At 34.2% G+C, this 7,052-nt stretch overlaps 1 long non-coding RNA gene across 1 annotated transcript in view; it reads right to left on the minus strand.

Moving 5' to 3' along the window:
• LOC129227713 (uncharacterized) overlaps nt 1-3,909 on the minus strand; it is a 38,624-nt gene extending 34,715 nt beyond the window's left edge. Inside the window, exon 1 of the long non-coding RNA XR_008580870.1 lies at nt 3,743-3,909. This is a non-coding gene — a long non-coding RNA (uncharacterized LOC129227713). The remainder of the gene's footprint in view (nt 1-3,742) is intronic.
• Nucleotides 3,910-7,052: the final 3,143 nt, after the last annotated feature.

The following is a 7,052-nucleotide window of genomic DNA, read 5'->3' on the forward strand; positions in this document are numbered from 1 at the left end:
AAAAAATCCAAGAAATGGAATGTTTGCGACTATTAACAGCTATAAGTAAATTTTTGGACCTTTAAAAATCCCAAGAGATCTTAAATTTTGAGTCTTAAAAATTACTTTTCTCAAACACCGACGAGAAATTTTACGCTTATTTTTTTTTTTTCTTTTACTTTAGCCTGATTGCTGAATATGCGTCACTTGACACAGCATTTGTTTTCGAAGCAGGGTCGTCCCAATGGGGGGGGGGGACAATCGTTTCGACGGAACACGAGGGTATTCACACGAAAATGACATTTTCATGAGGAGCGCCTTGCGGCGCCCCTCGTGAAGCCCTCTCGGCGCCCTCTCCTCATTGTACATAATTAGGGACGCCACAAGGCGCCCCCTCATTTTGTGTATCATAGATACACAGTCATAGACACACAAAATAGAGAATCATTGCAATGAATCTCTATTTTTTCCTTGGACACGAAAATATTCCTCTCTCTGAGTCCCCAAAACATACGTTTCCTTTGTACAATTGAATCAGATATAATTTATGAGAATATAACTGTTTAAAATCAAACGAAAGACGCTTCTCCTTTGTCTAGCTCTCACCAAATTTGCTTGAATTCTGCTCCTGCGTGCAGGGACGTAACCATAAAAAAAGTTTTAAGGGAGCACATTCAAAAAACAGAAAAAAAAAATCTTTTTGATTGGATAGGAAAAAAGTCAAAAGCTGTCCGGTCCAGATTTAGAAAATTTTAGTTTTAAAAAACGCAATTTTAGTCTTAAAAATGCGATTATAGGCCATGTTTATTGACGTTACGTTAAGTGAGGGAGCTCAGAGACTGTTTCCGATCGAAGATTTTATAGATAGAAGGATTTGAAGCATTTTCCGGGAAAATTGTTTAAAATTATGGATCAAAAAATTTAAGCAATGTTTTTCTTTCAGGGGCTATTCAACTTACATTTTTTATAAGTGTCGTTTAAAAAAACCCATTGCTTATGATATTAAAGAAAGGCGGCTTGGGGACCCTTGCACGATTATTTTTTTAAACTCATGTCTTAAAATGCAATTTGTAAGGCCATATTTTGTAATAATAGGGCCATTGATTTTTCGAAATTAGAGCTCCAAAACGCTATTCTGAGGGATTTTCGATGCTGTTGAGTATTTGTGGGCTTCTTCCTAAAACTTTACATCAAGTATTTGATGCAAAAGAATAACATCTTTAGTTATAATATATATGAAAGCTGGTATTAAGTTGGTACAAGTAAAACCAAAAAACTCTTGAAAAGAATCATTGAATGAGTTCAGATCGAAATTTAATTTTGATATAACTTACTGTGATAAATACATTTTCTATTTATACTCAGCAAATTATTTATTCGTGTTCTTAATTTTATCAATATGAATAACCAACTCAGTTTTAATTGTTTGTTTTTTATCTAATGGGATAAGATTTTACTAGATAAATATTTGGATTTTTAACATTTCCATTTTTCAAAAAGTTTTTGCGGCATTAATGTTTCACAAATATTCGAAACAGATTCTTTGCTTGTGTTTTGATTTGTATTATGCATAGCTCTCTGATTACTCTGTTCATTAATAGGTAAAAAAAAAAGTATGTATTATGCATTGATGTTATAACTAACTTGATTTTTCTGTGTGTATAGGGAGGGGGACACCAGGAAACTTTCGCCTTCGAGCGCCGTCAGCTCTTCAGACGGCCCTGTTTCCATGTAGACCGTGCAACGTCGGGTTATTAAAATAGTACTCTCACTGAAATTTAAGGGGAGTACATTTTCAGAGGGACTTCGACATACGGTTTTAACTATTTCTGAATTCGAAGCACCATATGTAGGGGAAAATAAAAGCATTCCCTTTGGAATAAATTCCTCCAAATTACATTTCGGTGCCTCAGAGCAACAGTAAGATATCTAAGTGTTATTCCTGGGATTAATTGTTTCAGAATTGGTCTGGGGCGACGATTTATAATTTTCATAATTGAATTTCTCGGTGTAAGAAGGGAACAGCTCCATTTAAAAATGTTTCAGGAACAAAACGAAAAACGTTCTACAATTCATTTTTAAATATTTTGTCTTTATGTTCCATATTATGATGGAATTTGTCTTTCTAAAACTTATTTCAATGACATTTTAATAAAATATTCTGTTACCTAATTATAACTAATTATTATGTATTTTAGTTCTCTAGTTGGCAAAAGGTGGATTGGTCCCCTTTTTGCATCGAGGTCTTCAATTTGTATCATATCTCTAATAAATGCCTACATCCAATTTACTAGGTTGTGTTAATTAAAAAAAAAAAAAAAAAAAAAAAAAACGCTTGCTTGCTTAAATACGACTTTGAACCAAAAAAAAAAAAAAAAAAGAAAAAATAATCAACAAAAGTAGAAAATCATTTAAATATATTGACAACGCATTGACATTTGTCCATTGGGAGAAACGAGTAGTGAAGGAAAAACAGCTCGATGCTTAACTACTACGGCAAGAGGCTTATGCATAAAATGTTCCCAAGTGAAAGCTTTTTAACAGAAGTAGCAACGGGAGAAATTCAAATCTTTTAAACTAAAGTATATAAGATTTAAAATTACTTTAAAATGCAGAAAAATTTCGAGAAAATAGCAGAGATTCCGAAAGCACAATCATGAGGAGGACATGTCTCTTCAGCAATCGAATATGTTTTTCCTCTGCAATGAATTCAAACTGAAGTTGTGCCCTCTTTTTGCATGCTATCGTACAGATTCTTTTTGTTGATTTTGCTGTTTCAAAATATGGAATACGTTGACTCCCAACTAGTATTTGACTCGCCAGCCTCCGCACAGTCCGTTCAAATGAGAAAGTGAAGAAAGTTGGAAGCAGTCGTGTCTTAGGTGCTTTGCACTTACGATTTGCACGACAGCACACGTGGGTACTACAATTAAAAATTGTGGCACAAAATATGTATTCACATCCGAGTATGCTATAAAAAATTAAAATAAATTCACAGAAATTGCCCGTTTATTAGAAAACCCCTGAAAACTGAGCATCCACAAACTTTTCTAGTAGTCTATTAGTTATTCAGAAGTTAATAAAATTTTAGTTTCCAAGAGATTTTCTAGAAAATGGGCAGCTTTTTCTAAATTTTATTTTTTTTTATTCAGTTTTTACAGTGTAGACCGAATAGTTTGCGTATTCATGAACAGTAAAATAAGATTTACTCATTTCTTACGAAGTATTCTTACGCTCCAATAAAATATTTTGCTCATTTTGCTACCGTATAGATTGAATCTGTCTTAAAATGTGTAGCATATGTTTTTAATACCACAGCAGGGAAGGAAATGAGTAAATATTTACAGAACTTCGGTTTATTCGGATTTCTTGTTATTCGGTCTACTTTTTCACCACGTTAAGCTGGATAGTCGAGAGTTTGCTGTATTTGAATAAAGAGTGCGTTAATATTCCAATTTCTAATTTATTAATCTTTTTGTCACTTGTTTTATTGATAAAACTCCAAACATGGGTGTATTGCGTTCACTCCATGCTCTTTAAAAATTGAGACATTTTACGCTTTATTTACGATTTTAAAACTGATTTATAGCGTAGATCCCTTCCATAATTTCGAATAAAACTTGTATCACAGTTCTTAAAATTTTATAGGAGAGTCACGGACCACACACGATTTGAATGCTAACATCTGGGTAACGACTGATGTAAAAATGAAAAAGAAAAAAAAAAAAAATCCAGAAAAGGAAACAAAAAGTCTTCTTCGCACCTACTCACCGTGCTGGCACCACCCCTTTGGAAACAACGGTCCTTCCCTCCTCATCAGCCATCACAGTCACGTGACCCCACGAATTTCGAGTCACGCATCTTCCTCACGTGCGGAAACGTGCAGTGCGTGAACGGAAGACTCAATTCACGCGCGCGCGCGTCCACACAGTTCTGGACGTCGTTTGCACGTTGGCTTTTTTATTTTTTTTTTTTCTTCTTTTGAAACTCGACGACCGTCATTGGATGGAGAAGAAGATAGGGCATCGTGACGTCACGCTGGGAACAATGTGGCCCGACGAGTCCGGCAGAAAGAGACTTCGGCGGCCTTGAGTCCAGATTCGAGGTTCTTTTTTTTTCCCACCCATCTCCACTTCTTCGGAATTTTATTCGATTTTCGGCATTTATTTCCAACCCGGAAAAGGAATAAATACAAATCAGTCGACATATTTTTATTTTTTCTTTTGATTTTCTTTTTCACATTCATACCGTGTGTCGGAGTCAAAATACTATTAAATAACAAATGCTGAAAAACTAACCGGACGGATTATGCAGGAAACTCGAAATAAGGAAAACGGAAGCGTGTTCACCTATAATGGTAAAAACAAATAAAAAACGAAAAGGACCAAAAGTATTTGTTCATAAACTACCAGAAGAAATATTTTTACGGGTTGCAATGGTATTTATTGCAGAACTCCTGATTTAAATATCAATGGTTTTGGCATTGCCAACTGCTCTTCCAATGCTTTTTTTTTTTTTTTTTTTTTGCAGGAAATTTAAAGAAAAATTTTGGACCAATGTGCTATTATTGCATTTTCTTACTTTTTTAAACAAAAAAAAACTTTTTTTTTTTCTTTTGAAAAAAATTGTTCCGACAAGAACATCGATAAAAACAATTTCACCTCCTTTCGTATTACTTATATGTTCCGCTTTTTGTAAAAGTATATAATAATTTTTCTTTTGACGTAATAAATTTCCAAGTAGACAGAGTTTGCTGCCTTTTAATGACAACATTTTTTTCTTTTTATTTAAAAACTTACTTAAAAACTGCGTTTCCCATTGGAGATTTTTCGTGAGCATGCAGACTGGGTACAGCCTTCTCAACGAAGGCAGATTTGCACTTCTAGGAACGAGGGGTGACCCAGAAAGAAATAAGGAGCTTATTAAAAGTACACAATCAGACAATCATAAATAAATGTGAAGAGAAATGCTTTTGCAAGCTACTGGTAATACTTAAATATCGAAAGAATTATCAATTTTTTTTATGGGAAAAATAAAAAATCCGAAACTGCAAAAGCAATTTTGTTTAAAATGGTTCTGACAGTTATGAATATCAGAGTGACCCAAATTCGATTTTAAAGCAACTTTCTCGTTGCATCCTCCGATTATTTACTGGATGATAAAGCTTGGTTAGAAGCAGGATAAAACTCATCCCTTTTAAATAATATTATAACCTTTAAGATGCCTATTTTGATAAATCATCAATATTTGAACTGTTATCACCAAAATGAATATCTAAGCAGAACTGAAAACGAATAGCTGAATTTTTTGTTAAAGAAAAATAAAAATGTTCAAATGCGCGTTAAGTAAAACCGATTTTTTTTTTAATTTTTCGTAAGTATGTCACTTTAGGGTTATCGGAAGCTGCTATTTATATCGCAAGCATACACTATCAATGAATTCCTACCACTTCTGTTTTCACCACTCTAACCCATTAGTAAATTTTGGAACACTAAAACTTTTTGTTTTTTTAAATGCCGTTAAATTCGAAAGGGAACGAATAACAAAATAAAGAATTATTAAGTAATTATGTTTAAAATTAAAGAACAGGAATAGTTTCTTGTAATATTAATAAAGTATTAAAAATTTAAACGTCTTTATTATTATGCTAGCGGTACCCGCACGGCTTTGCCCGTGGTAGAAAATTAAAAAATCATTTGGTTCGCCTGTATATTGCAAAAAATAGATGATGAATTTCTCGCCAATTTGCTATGTTCATTTGCTCGCTCATGTTATGGTAATTTGCTCGTCCATGTTATGATAACTTACTCGTCTATGTCATGATAATTTGCTCGGTAAAATGTTCCTTAAATTGGGGAAAAAAAGGAACAAAATTGAAGTTTCGAAAAATCGCTTTCAGGTGCATATCCCCATGTTACAAGTTAACTTGAGCCAACTTTCATGAAAATCGGCCGAACGGGCTAGGCGGTAAGCGCGTCACAGACATCCAGACAGAGATCCAGATTTTCAGCTTTATTATTAGTAAAGATTACTACGTTTTATTAAATTTTTATAGCATTTTCTGAGTTGTGTGACATTTACTGAACAAATCTATACAACTAAAACTTGTGCACGTCTGTCTGTGTGTCTGTAATATCATCTTCTCCGGACTGTCAATATCTACCAGGTGAATACTGATACCGTTAGATTGAGGACATCCAGGGGAAGCCATTCTGCTCTGTCTCACTCCTTTAAACCTTAAGGGGTCGGAGATATACAATGATAAAAAAAAATGTCTACTTGACGGCCAGGATGTTTACATGACATTCAGGGGATAAATCATTGGAACAGGGGTGCCCATTTAAGGGAAGGCACAGACTGCGCCATTGAAATTTTTAGAAGGGTTGTTTTGAGGGGTATTTTCTCTTTTTCTGGGGCTGGTGGAGGGGGCTCGTGCATGGGGGGAATTTGTGGTATTTAGGGGGTGCATCCTAGCTCTAGTGGAATGGGTATCCCTGATTAAAGTAATTTAGTGCCGTCCACCGCAAGGTGGAGCCCTCTAGTTAGCTTATGATTATGATAACACAAATAAAAATATCCTACTACGTTTAGTAGTATGTCCTTTGTGAATGTGAACTTGTTTTAAGTCTGAGTTAAATTTTTTGCTGTCACCTGGCAGTCATTTTCCAGTTATTTCTTTTATCCGGAATTTTCAATTAACCGAAAGAAGTTCGAACCCGTTCAATGCAGGTAATCGAGGCTCTATTGTATAGAGAAACAGTATTGAATGGTTTGGAAATTTTAATCGGTACGAGGCACATACGACGATCTTACCCATGGCGCTATTCCCTAATTTGGTGCCTGCAAAATTTCAAAATAAATATTTCCTATATATTTTATTTATTTGTAAAACTAGTTTCAACTCTCGCCAGTAGAACATTAACTAAACATGAAAAGCAATTCGTTCTGACATTTTATTTTATTTTTTTAATTTGTTGTATTTATTAATTCACAGTTCCAAGTTATCCGTTAACCACTTAAAAGTCAAAAGCTAAGAATTCAAAAGTTTTGATTCTTATGACTCTCACCTCTTC

Source organism: Uloborus diversus, chromosome 8, assembly GCF_026930045.1.
Source record: "Uloborus diversus isolate 005 chromosome 8, Udiv.v.3.1, whole genome shotgun sequence".
Lineage (NCBI taxonomy): Eukaryota > Metazoa > Arthropoda > Arachnida > Araneae > Uloboridae > Uloborus > Uloborus diversus.